This window comes from Phalacrocorax aristotelis, chromosome 15 (assembly GCF_949628215.1).
Source record: "Phalacrocorax aristotelis chromosome 15, bGulAri2.1, whole genome shotgun sequence".
NCBI classification, from domain to species: Eukaryota; Metazoa; Chordata; class Aves; order Suliformes; family Phalacrocoracidae; genus Phalacrocorax; species Phalacrocorax aristotelis.
The window spans coordinates 15,516,665-15,532,012 of NC_134290.1; the positions used below are offsets into that span (position 1 = coordinate 15,516,665).

General features: G+C 41.2%; 2 protein-coding genes across 8 annotated transcripts in view; one reads left to right on the forward strand and one right to left on the reverse strand.

Annotated features, from left to right (window-relative positions):
• Window positions 1-913, reverse strand: part of TANGO2 (transport and golgi organization 2 homolog) — a 41,997-nt gene extending 41,084 nt beyond the window's left edge. Inside the window, exon 1 of one of the 2 annotated variants that reach the window (XM_075110173.1) lies at window positions 806-913. The gene's annotated coding sequence lies outside the window, so the exon portion shown is untranslated. Of the gene's footprint in view, window positions 1-801 lie in introns of both variants that reach the window. The other variant, XM_075110175.1, reaches the window with a different exon arrangement.
• Window positions 914-1,520: 607 nt separating this feature from the next.
• Window positions 1,521-15,348, forward strand: part of ARVCF (ARVCF delta catenin family member) — a 284,187-nt gene continuing 270,359 nt past the window's right edge. For 3 of the 6 annotated variants that reach the window (XM_075110135.1, XM_075110142.1, XM_075110138.1), the window contains exons 1-2: window positions 1,521-1,615; window positions 1,989-2,043. The gene's annotated coding sequence lies outside the window, so the exon portion shown is untranslated. Of the gene's footprint in view, window positions 1,616-1,984; window positions 2,044-4,265; window positions 4,286-15,348 lie in introns of those variants that run through there. The other 3 variants (XM_075110133.1, XM_075110137.1, XM_075110136.1) reach the window with 2 other exon arrangements.

The window sequence follows — 15,348 nt, forward strand, 5'->3', positions numbered from 1 at the left end:
TTCGTACCCTGGTCCTGTTCAATGTCTCTAGATGATGTAACATCTTTCCTAGTAAAATCTGTACATGAGTGGATAATTCACGTGACTGATTAGTTACGGAATCATCTGATGTGCCCAATTAAGTCATCCCAGCCCATAAAGCACACTTTTAATGCCAGAAAACGCGAGCAAACACATCTGGAAAGGAAGAATGCAGGGATGGGGACCAGCTTGGCAAGAAGTACTTCAGAAAAGAATTTAGCTGTTGCTATATATAAATGTTTCAACATGACCTCTCAGGGTAATACCGGACTAATGTAATCCTTTAATGTAAAATATACAGACTATAAAGGGGGGAGAGGGGAGTGATACGGCCTTTGTCCATGGCACGCGTAGCACCACAACACCGTGCCATGTCTGGCATCCACGGCTAGGGAGGAGGGGGAAACCACGAGAAATACTTCAAAGGAGGAACAGAGAAGCAACGAAGGGGGTAGATGGCGAGGCATAAAATGGGGGGTTTGGGAAGCTGTTCAGCTTATCGACGAGAAGGCCAAGGGGTGACTCGGCCGCTGCGCGCAGACGCTGCAAAGGGTGAAAAGGTCAAGTTGGACACACGCACAGGGACGGCCTGCCCGCGTCACCTGGCTGCACCGCACCGGCCGGGTCTGTCACGGCCCGCACTGCGGACACCGGCCGGGCCCCGCATCCCCCCCGCCGGCGGCTGCCAAAGCGCCGCTTAGTCTCCCCAAGGACGGAGAATCTCGGACTCTCTGCAGAGGTTCTCTGCTGCAGGCCGGGCGGTGAGCTTTCCGTACACACCCACCGAGGCGGCACGCTGCTCCCCGCTGTTCCCTCCGGCGGCACACGGCCGCTGCGGCCCGGTGCGGTGCGCTGCCCGCCGCTCCCTGCTCTCCCGCCGCCCTCCGAGGGGGCGGGCCGTCCCGCTCGGACGGACAGTCCCGCCGGCCAATGTCACGCGAAGCGACCGACCAGTGAGAGGAACCGGACGAAAATACACCAATGAGACTTTGGTTGCTGGGCGAGAGCGAAGAGGAATTACCCAATAGGAAAATTCGCGGCGCGGGAGCGGCGCGCCGGTTTGTGTGGTGGCCGCAGACGGGCAGCGCGAGGCGGGGGTCGGCGGCTGGAGAGGGGGTCGGCTGCCCCCCCCGGCCCGCCGGCCGCTGAGGAGGGGCGGCGGAGGAGGAGGAAGGTGCCTCCTTCCTTCCGCTAGTACTTCCCCCCCCCCCCCAGGTGTGAATGTTGAGGAACGATAACGCCCCCCTTAAAAAAAAAAAGAGTTGGGAAGACGGTAGCAGCGCGGGCTGCCCGGGGAATGGCCTCCCCTCTCCCGCCGGGCCTCCTCTGAGGGGCGCCCGGCCGCGGGGGCGGCTTCGCGGGCCTTCGTTGGTTTGGGGGTTTTTTTTTTTTTTTGTAAATGTAGTTTTTGGAAGGGCACAAATTTTTCAGCGTTGGTCCTTTGGGGTTGTGGTTTGTTTTTTTGTTTCCCCGGAGCGGCCTTGGGGGCCGGCGGGCGCGGGGAGCCGGAGGCCTGCTGGCGGCGGGTCCGTGTGCGGGGCAGGGCGCGTCCCCCCGCGCTGCAAAACCGCAGCCCAAAGTCTGAGTAGAAAAGGTAAATGCGAGAAAAGGGTTAATGATCGCTTCCCCCTCCCCCCCCCCCCCGACCCCCCACCCCCCCGGCGTTGGATAAAGATGGTCTTGGACACCCTTTGTAAATAGGAATGTGGAGGTGGGAGGGGAGGATCGGCCCGGTGCGCCGCGCTGCGCGGGCTCGGGGGGCGGGGGGGGCCGGGTGCCCCCCCGGGGGGGGCGGGCTGGCGGGGGCGGGGGGCGGCAGCACCGGGAGCCCGGGCGGGAGAGGGGGGCGGCGGGGCGGGCGCTGGTGTGCTGCCCGCCGGCTGCCCAGCCGTTTAGTGACGAGTTCGGGGGTTTTTCCTCTTTTTTTTCCTCTTTTTTTCCCGGTGCCCCCGCCCCCTGGAAGCCAGCAGCAGCCAGGCACACAGGCGGCGGACGGAGAAACCGGAGCAGGCGGACGAGATGGTGAGCGGATCGTCGGGTTGCGGGGAATGAATGAGGTTGCCGGGCTCTTTTCTGCGAGGGGTGCTGGCAGGGTGTAGCGCGTTCGGGATGATTTTGCATCACGGTTGCAGACTCGGCTTCTTTGTTCGCTAAAGATTGCCGTTTACGGTTTAACGGCGTTCGTCAGTTTATTGAGAGATACGCAACGAGTTGATGTATGCGAATGGCTAAAATTACATACGCAGGGCGCACACACGAGCAGCCCCTAAACAAACCGACGCTGTATTAATCCTGCGATATGATGGGCAGCTCTTGTCATGGAGGGAAGTCATTGCTCAGGTTATTTGTGGCGTGCGTAGGAGATGAGTCTCTTTGTAGCAAAAATCAAACAAAACTAACCTATTTCTTCACAAGCGTGAAATCCATTAGACTTAAAAGCCAAAGTTAGTTTTTTTTCTTTTCGTTTTCCCTGCAGCATTCCTGTACATGATTAAAATCTAACGTTTGCAAAACTTGATCAACTCTTTAAAATGTTCAGGTCTAGTATGCAAACAGTAAAGGCAGTCTTTCTCCCTTTCTCCCCCCCCACCCCATGTAGGCACTTGTTTGTGTATGTGCAAGGGGAAATTCTTATAACGTGTACTTTGCTTTTTACAGTGCCTTAGGTAGGTCACAATGCAAAATGTGATTCTTAGCATGCTAAAAAAACCAAAAACCCTAAGCAGGTTTTTTTAGATCGAGTGAACACCTGTTTTTTTATACTAATACCTTAAAAACTAGATACAAGTTTGTGTGTGTGGGAAACAAACCTGCTGTTTTCTGTTAATGGGAATGCTTTATGGTAAAAATCATGATTCTAAATGACAGAATATTGACATTGGCTGATTGTATCTTCCTGTGGATGAAGTGCTGCAGTCTGTGTTAGGTACATGAGCCCTTTAAGCTTCCATAAATTTAAACATATTTTGTTTACAAAATTGTGCAGAGCTGCGTGGTGCAGTAGTAAGATGGAAATTGTTGTGGCTTTAGAAGTGTTGCAAGGGTACTGCAAAAGAAAAAAATTGCAGCTTCATATTAAATCTGCTGGGGGGGAAATATTTGTTATGATGAAGTAATACAGGATGTGATGGTGGCTATAAAGTAGCTGAAAGGGCTCAATAGTTCGGAGCTTCTACAGAAAAAAATGAGTTGTGAACTATGCCGTGATGTTCGTCATGCAAAATATTTGGATGGATGGCCGTTAAATTTATTTTAAGCAACATCTCTGTAAATGCTTGTCTGAAATATTTAAATTATATGCTCCATTAGGCAAATGGGTTTATCTCCCATTGCTTGGCTAAAGGAATGTATTAGGAGGGCAAGGTTTAGAAGAACAATACAGTTTGACTGCATAGTTTCACTGCATAGTTTATCCTCGTGTATTGTTCCGAGATGCATAGAATGTATTTGACACTGGTGATCTTTACAAAGTTGACATTGCTGATTTTATTTTTGTGCCACTGTCGCTGTCAACATAAATCAGTGAATTTCAATTAATATAACCGTAGATTATATCTGCTATTTAGAATAGATGAAAAATAGTTCCCTTCTTTGATTTTCATCTATTCATTCAAAATCTCTGCAATGGATTTCAGTCTCAGCAATTCTTTAGTGCTGGAAGAACTGGTAGGAGTTACAAATAGAGAGAGATTCCCATTGTACTGAGTTAGGACGCTGCACTAGAAATGGCAAAATTCCTGCCTTTTGCTTATACTTAAAATTTTGTACAAACTGCCGTTTAGAGCAGATATCTTATCCTGAAGACCATCTGCATGCATGTTACAGTTACATAAAACTAAGCTTCTGTATTTGATTTTATGTAATGCAACGCGTTATTTCTGCAGTGCTTTCGGTGGATCTTGGCAAGTGTCGGAATTGATACGCTGTGAGGAAAACCTGTTAGAATTCTTGTGCTACCAGGTTTATCATTTGTTGCTGTTAATATTTCATTGTGTGCGTATAAATCATTGACGTGAACATTGTAAACAAATGCTGTGGCAGCTAAGTGTGAGATTACATTTAGCTCATGTCTTTACAGTTTAACCAGAGTATGACAGCATCTTGTCCAGTGTGAGTGCATTCTATTCCTAATAGCTGTCATAGTAATCTTCAAAGCTGAAAGGTTAGGTCAATTTTTTTTACTTTATTGCTGTCTCCGCAGGAGAAGGAGGAAAAAGGCCAACTCTAGGGTTACACCAATGTGGACAGGGAAAGGATTTATCAGGTGTGTTGCATGCAGTTACCTTATTCAGACTAAATGTGAGTCGCCTGGAAATCAGCATTGAGATTAAAATCCACATCTTTTTAGAAAAGTGTTCTTTCCATAATGCAAAACATTGAGAGTACATGTGTAACTTGGCAAACATATTTTATGCAGAAAAGGCCATTAGCAGTATCATGGGTTTAAGCATTAAAATGAGAACAAGGAGATCTTGAATTATTCTCTTAAATTCCAGGTAGGATGTGGTCTACATGTGTGCTGAAGCAAGAAGGTGAGCCGCCTAGCTGACTCCCTAGGTGAGCCACCTATCTTGACATCTGAAAAAGGTAGCGACCATCATATGTAATGAAGTGTTTCTTATTTCCCCCAGCTAACTTGTGTAAAACAAAGCCAGACCCAAAAAGCTGTGGTGCAAGTTTTATTTGCTTGTTTGTCCCTTTCATTCCTTCCCTTGCATTTCAGAGGTGATCCAAAACAAGCTGTAAAGCTGCTTCTCATTTTGTATGCTGAGGTTCTAGAGCTCTAGGCCTTCTGCATTAGCTTAGGTTGCATTCATTTTAAGTAGTATTTAAGGCAAATAACTATTTCTAGTGAATCTAATTCTTTTTATGTGTCTGCTTTTCTGTAATGTTGTAGGAACAGGCAGCTCAATTTAGTAATATCCAATCTTTTGAAAGGCTGGCAGTCGACCCTCTAGCAGTCACGTTTTCAAGAAGTAGCATTTTTGGTGCGTGGTGTGTAAATGGCTAATCATTTCATAGTAAGTGGATGGCATCTATTATTCATCATTAATTTATACACGCTACATCAAACAAAATATTTTAGAGCCCTGATGAGGCTCATTGATTGACGCTGTGTTTCAGGATAGTTTGACATTCTGACCCACCAAAATACATGCCTTTCTTGGAACCTGAGTTAATCTTGGGGGTAGAAAAACAGTGCAAGAGACCAAGTCGGAATATATATATCTGGGTGACATTTTTCAATATCTTAATCTCTTGTAGAGAACACTTCAATTTAGTTAATGAAGCTCATATGTAGTCACTATTCATTCCTACAAAGAACACGACTGAATAGATTTTCTTACAATAGTTGTCATTACTGAGAGCATACCACTATTGAAAAAATGGCCTCTTTCTGGAAATAATGAATCTTAAGAGTAAGGCACCATTATACCCCTGAAATGACAGGCTTTATTGACTTTTTTTTTAACTGATTACCAAATTTTGTGAAAGTTGATAACGTATTTATGCCCTCATGTTTTGGTATGTAGTTAAAGTTTTCTTGTCCAGTCTAGAAAAAAATTGATAGAAATGTCACTGGTTCCAAGTAAGAGCAAGTCGTAATCCTCTGTAATCAGCTGATATTAATTATCATGAGGCAAGTTGAGTGATTTTTGAATGTAGAGTATATTTAGAAGGAGTAAAATATTATTATTTAGCTCACAGGTTCCAGGCCGAGTAGCCCAAGAAGGTGATTTTCATCCAACACTTGTCTAATGGTGATAATGCTGGTGGCAGTATTACAGTATACTAAGATCCATTAAGAACACACGGGCCGGGTTGTGCTTCTCTGCTTCACTCTCCGGTTTATGTTGCCATGGGAAGACCTGTCTGTTTCTGAACTATGTGCAGTTTGCTTTCTCTCTACAGATATGATGGCTTTCTTGGACAGCTTAGGATCTTTGCTCCATAAGGTCCTTGACTGCAATGTCAAAACCTTCTCTGCATGCCTCAGTTGATGTTGTTTATAATTATGGTTTTCCTGCATCTCAGGGCATATGTGTTTTGATTCAGAAGCGGCAACAGGGTTTCCATGAGCTACTGTGCGGTTACGTGCCAGTGCACCACTAATCTATTAGCTTGTGATTTGTAGGTCAGGGAGAAATTGAGATATTTTGCTATCTAAGCAGTATCATCTCTTTGCTGCTTCAGTGCTTACATGACATCTCAAGTTGGCTGAAGATTAAAAGGACACTGTCAAGGTATCTTTCAGAATTTCAGTTTTATTATTTATTTTGTTTGCCTTATTATTGCTGTCATAAGCTGTTGGAAGCTTGAAGTCTAGTGCCTTGCCAACAGGCCTTTGTCCTCCAGAACAGTTACTGTTTAGCTGCTTATGGTTTATTTAAGAGTTGTGAAGCATTTACTGTCTTCTGAAATACATTACTGAAGAGTTATAACTTAAACATTGCAAGCGAGAGGGAAGAAATGAGTAAATCAGTTTGGGGCCAGTCCTGACATTGTGTAGTTATGGCAAACTCAAATTATTTCTTCTTTTCCTTATTTCTTTCAGAATTTAATAATTTGAGCGTGTAGAACTAGGCATCGGCTCTTCCTTTGCACAGTCATCCTTGAGAGTGGGCTTGCCAGGGGATTGACATCAAGACCTGCATTCTTAGTTGGATATATTATGAATTACCTAATGAAGTAATCCCTGTAAGAATTCTGACAGGTGCAGTGGTATTGACTGACTTTGAGGTGTTGAGCAGTAGCTTAATTTGGAGTACTGGCCAGAAAAAAAAAAAATCTTTACAGGATCTGGGCTTTGTATCACACATGCCTTTTTTTGCTTTCTAAGTTTAGTTTTTCCCCCCTCATATTTCTGCTACCATAAGAGGAATATCGTGGGGGTTTTGTACAGAAAAATGCTACATTAACTTGTTGCAGTAAGAAAGTATTTTCTTAATTGATCTACATATGCTGCAATGTAAAGTTAGAGGAACTAGAGCTACTGTTTCCAGTAACTTAATTGCCTGGTCTTCAGCTGCTCTGGCTGTGTAATTTCTACCCATAAGGTAGAGGAATATCAGCACAATTCCTCCATGGGACCTTCTCATTACAGTAAACATTCTCTATTTAATTTGGGTTATGTGGTGACAAAATTTTAAGTAAGTGCTATTCAGAACAGTGATGGAAGCGATTGCGCAGACTTTTTCTGAATTGTCCCTATGGCTAAGGAACTGTATTGCCACGTTTAACTAATCAACAGTGTCCATGTCTGCTGGTTTCACAGCTTGATGAATACTGAATGTATGTAGTGCTATTGGGTAGACTTATTTTTGCAGGTTTTAAAGGGAAAAATAATAATCTTTTTGACAGTTTGCGGAGTACAAAGGTTGCAGAGATTCCCCAGAGGAAAGTGAATGCAGAGTGACTTCAAGTGTGGTTCATAAAGTGCGGACTACCTTGGGGAAGGAGGATCTGAGATGCGACGTTTAAGTTGGGGCAGTTACAATAACTTCAGGCGTGTCAATTAGATGCCTGAGTTAGAAAGGGCAGCCACTCCATGCTGCAAATAAAAACAGTGGATAGAGATAGACAGGCTTCTCCAGAAGTTGTTTTAGTCTGAGTCTGAATCAGGTGGCACTTTAAAGGAGCTTCTCTCTCCGCTGAGTAGCGAATATGGATAGTATGTGGAGATTAGCTTCCTAAATTAAACGTGTATGTCAGGTGCTGAAAGTGAGACAGCATGGATATTATTCTTGCTATGTATACATCAAAACTTTGTGGAACTTTCATGTGGTGGATATTATAACCGCTCATTGATGGGTTGAATTTTCTTTAGACAACTGTTCATACACATCGCCTCTGACGTTAATTGTACAAGGTTGAAGGAAACAAAATAATTTTGGTCATTTTGTGCAGTTGTCAGAACTTTGAAAGAATTCTGTTGATGGTTTGTTGAGTTTCTTGTGACGCGTATTGACGTAACATCACTCACAGTCTGGTAGAATCCATAAACTTGGTACTGCAAGAGTTTGTGTTTCTGTTTTGCTGTTCCCGGGAAAGAGAAGGAAGCCTTAGACAAGACTGCCTGTGGAGAGAAAGGTGGGCATGAGCATGACTTATGGTGTTATACTGGGGCTTGTCAAGGAGAATGCCTCTGGTATCAACAGGAGATGCATAGTAAATGCAATTAAAATGCCTCATAAAAAGTGTTCCTTTAAAACGGTGTGGGTTTTCTTTCTTTTTTTTTTTTTTTTCCATAAGGAAATGCAAGTTTTATTAAATGTTGCAGTGCTTCTCTAGAATGTGTACAGAACACTAATTATCAGTGTAAACATTTTTGACAGTATTCTTCTGTTTCCTTTGAGATATAATCCTAATATTTTGTTAATCCTTTACAATGGGTTAAAATGGTGTAAAGATCAGATTGCTGGAGGTAGGAAGTCTTTTGTGTCTCATGCCTGCATCTGCTTCTCCGTTTTGATAGGCCTGGGACAATAAGTGTTCTTGTTTTGCTGTGTCTGCTCTGAAGTATTTAAAAGAAAAATGCTTATATATGCTAATGTTGATGAAGGGTTTCATACAATTGTGATAACGTTATCTGTACTTTTCAATACTTCACAAACCTTTAGCTTGTGGTTACTATTCTGCTGTTGTACATTGCTGTCAAGTTTTGATTTAGAAATGAACTCCATTTTAAAAAGGGAAATAATCTAACATTTCATCTACAGTTCTTAATATGGTGCAAGGAAGCTTCAGTCATGTTGATCAGTAAAATGACAATAACCATCCATAAAACTTCACTTCAGTTTTGCATATCAGTAAGTGCGTGCCGATAATGGTCCCAGGGTATTAAAGCATAGTTTTATTGTATGCAGTAGCTATAAATTTAAAGAGTTTTCCAGTATGTTTAAGGCATAATCTCTTCTGCCTGAATAAATATCACACTTGCCTTTATTTTATCAATGTAATGTCAAGTGAAGCCTCAAACATGAATCCTAACTTAAACTGGCAGTGTTCTGCTTCTTTGTGCCACAGGCTGGGTCATGCCATGCTGGTATAACTTCACACATTTTTAGACTGGTTCTTCTTTAATTCAGTGTGACAATACAAATAGTGAGTTATTGACGGCAGCTAAAGTGGGATCATTACGACTGTAATCAATAACACACCTGCATAGAATAACAACTACTACTGGGGACATATTTGGTATTGATTCAGGAATTTATGCTGTCTCCACTACACCCAGACTGCTACTTCCATAATTTATGTAATAAAGCCACTTCTTTAGAGAAGCTGTTACTAAGTTAAATACCAAGAAATGATGACATATCAAGATGTAAATTGCAAATTGAAGATTTTACTACAAGCAGAAATAGCACTTGCTAAATTCCTGTGGGTTCTGGTTCAGGACCAAGGCACTTCCTTACTGCAGGCTGAAAGATAATGGAAGTAAAGGACCGTGTTCCCTCTCCTGAGGCAGTATTTTAGAGGTGGAGGGTAAGACGCTCTTTTAATGTGATGTAGTGATGGAAGTTTATTGAATGGTATAATCCATACGTTTGAAACCTCGGTAGAATTTCTTCATTGGTAACAGTAGCCTTTGTTCCACTTCTGTCCTTAAACTGGAACGTAATCCCAATACATCTTTATGTCTCTCTCTCTATTAGAGGAACATGTTCTAAAAGATTGATATTACCCTCTTTTTCATTTCCAAGCCTAAAGTCAGTAGAATTGAACAGAAAGTACAGATTATGACCAGGAATTTGGGAGTATCAGTGTTCCTTGAAAGTAATACCTAGCTTCCTGGAGATACATGTTTATTTCCTTAGTTGCTACCTCTCTGTTTTGTTGATCAGATGATTAGCCTTGAGTCCAGTGGAAAATTACTCTCTATTTATACTGAATAGAATAAAATCTCTCGGTGATCTTTAAGCGTGATAAGAAAACTTGAAAAATACATCACAAACAATCTTGGTGTGTGAAGCCTCTATGAAGCTTCAAATTCAGCTGTTCCTACAGATTAATGTAAACTTTATTAATTCTTGATTTGAATGTCAAACAGAAAACTCAGATTTGCAAGTACTGCACGCACTAGCTTCCCAGATATACGGTCTTCTCTTCCTGATGGTGTTACCGTCTCTGTATCCAAATATACCTGCAATTTGTCAACAGGAGTAATCTCAGTGTAGGCCAGAGAAGACATGCATATTTCAAATTTACTGTTCTTCAGGTTATTAAATTAAATCCTAACTCTTGGTTAACTTTTGGATCATATTTGTTGCCTGTCTTCTGTTTAGCGGTGTTAAACCAAACATTATCTGCTGTGGGAACAATTACAGTACAAAAGGACTGGTTTGTGCTTCAGATGTTCAAGACTCAGTACTAAGAAGCTCAGCATCAGGACTGTTAAGTGAAACCCTTCCATACCTAGCTTGAACTAAATCTAATCAAATTCAAGTAGGATATTATGTTCTTTTTCATATAATGGTATATGCCATGTTGTTTTGTTGCTTAACGCTGAGATAAAACTCCCAAAGTATGACAGATAAGAATCCAGACAGAACAGTGTTCCCCAGACACTTTTTGTAGGATGCTATTCGTGAGTAACCCACTAGTTCTTGAGAATGTGTCTTGTGCCGATATTTTGCCCTATACAAAATGAGGGCATTTTCTTGGAAGAATATTGGCTTCGTTCTCTCTTTCACTAATGCTCGGTGATGGCGTGTTCCTGCAGGTGATAAACATTCTTCAGCTCTTGCAGACTACTTACTGCATTGGCAGTGAGGTTTCTGAGTCTCAACCAATGCTCATCTATCTGTTCAAGGAAGGAACCACCTCATGTCATTCATGACACCACAAGACACTTCTCACTGTTTGAAGCAGAGAAGCAGTATGGTAGCTCTGAATTTCAGGAACTTTAGTTTTTAAAGGACTGAAGAGCTGATGTTAAACAGAACTGAAGCTTGTATTCGTTGAGCTCTCCAGGAAGATCTAATGTAAGTTGTCTAGGGACATGCAGCCTGAGAACAAAATCCTTGCTTTCTATTGTAAGCAGTGGTTTTTAAATGGAAAATTAACATAAACTCTAAATATTATTAACTGTATAAAGGTTAATCTCTTCACTATGCTAGGCAAATATTTGCATTTAGATGATCAGGAGATAATACAGGATTCTGTTTTCCAAGGGGTTTTTCCTTCCCTACTGTTTGAATGCACCTTACTCTCTTCCCAAGGTGAAATTTGGAATTTATTTTTTTTTCTGAACAGTTATCATTGTACTTTTCCTAAGCCTTACTGAGAGGACGGAAGAGGAATTTCTTGAGCTGTTGGACCTTCTGCTAACAAGTAGCAAAGGTCTGATGAGGTTTGCAGCCTGGCTTGCTCAGATGTCCTTTGAAGAAAGATTAGTGGTGGTTGAATCCTGAAAAAAAGGAATATGTGAGAACCTCTGTGTGATATTTATAAATAAGTTGATGCCTTGGCTGAGACTTCAGTGATCCCTTAGGAATTTAGGCCCAGATTTTTAAAGGGATTTAGGCATGCAGTTCTTGGAAATGAAATACAATGGAATTTAACGTGTTGTTACTGAAACCAAGGGAATTAGGTCTAGGGATCCTTCTGAAGGTTTGGATCACAAGTATAAACTTCCCTTGACTTGTTTCTTTTAGGTCTATGCGGTTGTTTCGGCTTCGTTTTCAAATAAAGATGGATTAATTTGGTAAGATGTATTGAGAAGTATGTTTAAAGAATTAAATAATTGCAATTTTTTAAAAAATGCACTTGAAGATCAATTTGAGAAGAATGTCTATTTCCTCAGACTGCCAACCTAAGAGGAGCTTTCAAGATAAAACTTTTTTTAACTTTAGGGGATTTTGGATGTGCAAATATAAATGTATATTTGTATACATTTGTGAGATCTCATTAGTTACTGAGAATTGTGGGATTTGGAAGACTTGAGTTCATACAGTAAACACAAGAATTCCTTTTTCACCATGCCTGTTTCAGGTGGCACACAGGCATTTAGTACATTCCCAAACCTGAATAAAAAAAAGTTCAGAGGTAGGTACAACCGTGAAGAGTTTCAAAATACAAACTTTCCACTTATACCATTGTAAACTGTGTAATCAAATCCAATCTCCAGTTGAGATTGTATAATCCAGAGAATATTGAGCATCCACACTTGCCTCAGGCTGTCTAGTGCACTATATTGCCCACAATTAAGCAGATGAATGCACAAATAAGGATAGGCATCCTTCCAAACAGTTCTATCTATATTTAGCAAATTCTTCTCATTTCCCTCTCTGTAGGAGGGTAGTGATGTTGGTAACCTTAATATTGGCCAGCAGAACTGAGAGTATCTTAAACCCTGTCCTACAAGATCCTTTCCCATATTACTTTGACCTTGTATTGTCTCCCTTTCTTTTGGATTTAATCTTTCTATGTCCTAAATGAGAAATTTGCTTCACATTCTCTATCTGAATATAGAAATAAGTGAGTGTTCTCTGCCACAAAGGAATAGGAAGAACTTGAACATTTCACAAATTACATGTTCTGAAATTTATGAAAGATATAACGAAGTTGGGGGGGGGGTGTGATACGAAGATGCCTCATTTTTGTGGAAACCAAAGCTATAGATTCTGTAACTTTTTGCCTCATTTTATGTATCAATATGTGAAGGACTACAATGCCTCTTGTTTAAATGCGGCAAGCTTCCTATAAAACATTACCTTTAGAAAATACTGGATTTACAGTTTGTCTGGTTTTCTTAAACGATATTTGCATTTTCATTTCTTCAACATTATCCAAATATGTATTAAAGTTGATGCTGTAGCTGGCAGGCTTGATGGATGCAGTGTAATTCATAGTATAATCTGCATGTTTTTCCTAAATAAATAACGAACTTCAATTTCAGAAAACAAGAGTAACTGTTTAATTTCATACTTGCTACATGGAGGAGGTGTGTTTCAGTAGGGAGACCCTGTAATTGTTAGTTTTGGAAAGTAACTGGTGTGAATTGTCTTTTTTTCCTCCTCACTTTTTTTAATTGGGGAAGAGAAGTATTCCAAACTCCCATCCACTTGAGGCCAGAACAAGACTAGACACAGGCTTTCATTAAATTAATTTCTTTCCGTCTGTGTTTTGTCAGGAAACAAGTTGTTTAACATAAATTTGTAGAGAGTAATCTTTAGTTGTTGAACTGACTGCATTGTTCAGCAAGTGTCAAAATAAGATGCAAAAGCTTATGTTGCACTGAGTCTTAAAGTAGAACGCTGAGAGGAAAAGCTTTGGAACTAGAAAACAAGTCAAAGCAAGTTAGATCATAAAGACCTGTAAGATCATCTGGTCCATCTTTTGCAAGATTTCTCCATATAGCATACAAAATCTTTGCTTCAAACTGCAGCGTTGTGTAGTAATTCAAGGAGAAGACCTTGAATTTCCTTCCACTTCCCCTTCTGCTAATTTTAGATTAAGTTGTTTCACTTGCCTCTTTTCTGTTTTTACTTCCAAGTACCCCATTTCAAGATGTAAGTGTTTAAGGGCAGTGCTTCTGGGACATCGGATTACGATGAGCGGTATAATACTCATTTTGGTAATATAATACTCACCAGAGCATATGTCATGTTTCCCGTGTCAGCTGCTCCTCCGAACCTTGCAGGTCTGGGACAGTAGTCTGAGTTTAGCACTTCCTTCCCTGTCTTATACTTAAGGAAAACACTATTTCCTTTTCTTTCAAATATGAATTTGTACAGATACCATAACTTTCATCTGCATACCTACAGCTAAGTGTCTGGCTTTGATATTTTTAGGAGAATAAAGTAATATAGTAGTTTACGACTAAAAGAATATCCTCCAAGCTGCCAGCATGTTACATCCTTCCCTTGTCATTGCAGAAACCCGGGCTGTGGAGTAAGCAAATGATTTCACACTGGAAGTTCCACTGAAGTTTAGCTCTGTGGGCTTTCCTTTGAGTCTGGACAGCTCTCCTGTTCTTCTGCCTTTTAAGAGTCTTCGACATAATGTCAGCTTCCCAAAACCTTAACATTCTGATGGTGAAAAATTTCTCCATACTTAATCTTATTTATTTGGATTTTTTTTTTTTAGCCTGTTGGTAGTGGCTTGGTTTTGTGCTTTGGAGGCTCCTCTCTTTCTCTTTTTTTCTCTCCAAGAATTACATATTTAGTATATTTAGTGAGGACAGTTCTACCTCCTTTCAGCCTTTGTTTTGCTGGGCTAAATAATCCAAACGCTTAGTCTCTGCTCATGAAATGGCTAGTCCATTCCCAGGTAGTTTCAGTAGTTCATATTTATGCTGAATCAATCTTTCTCCAATATGGACACCTGGAATATCACACTGAATTCCAGCTGCGGTGCTGGGGTTGTCACATACACTGGTATCTGGTATTAGCAATTCCTGCCTCCTGCTGAAAGTAGTTCACTGTTAAATCTCAGTATTACGTGGTCCTTCCCCACATACAGCTCTCCCTGGTCTTATGTAGTTGACTAATACTTTTTTTAACTTCTCTCCTGAAGAAATCCAGGCTAGGTCTACAGTTCCTAAGCTTACTGCAAATCTATGCATCTTATAAAAGAAACTTATTTTGTTCTCGGATCTAATCTAATATAGGGTGTTTTGTTGCTTTTTCCATCAGACTTGATGAAAGGGCTTGTATAAAGAACCAGGCACTAGAGATTAAACAATAGTTTAGATAAATAGGTAATATCCCAACTAACACTCAAATGAAATAGCTAAGCTTTATCTGCTCCTTTTCTCAGTACTGTGACATTTCTCTCTCACTGTCGTCAGTTTGAGAGAGGATTCTGGTAACACTAACTATTTCAGGACCCTACATCTAGAAAAGGAGGAGGGATTTATGTGAACTAAGAGACTACACAGGGAGTGTTAGAGAAGGCTGGCGTGCTAGCGAGGGAACAGGGAGACTGTGATTGTTTCCTCCATCAGGAGATGGGCATTAGTTGGACTGAGAACTGCAACAATTGGCAATAGACCTTTTAAGCATAAATAAAACTGTGTAGGGTTTTTTATTGGTTTTATCTTCTGTGCTACAGGATTGCTACCTGTGTGATAATGAATAAGTACTGCTGCATTTCAAAAGTGCTGGGTTTTACTCTACTGAACAAACTGGTTACTGGTCCCTGTGATGAAAGTACTTACAGGTGCCAAACGCAAATGTGTCTGTTGGGGTAACGCCGTTGGGAAAAGGAGGCTGTGGGCTAGGCTCTAGTTTGTCATGGCACCACAAAAGAAGGGAAAGACTAATAAGAATTACAGAATAAACACAATTATTTCCTGTGAAAAGAGGTTGATGTGTAGGG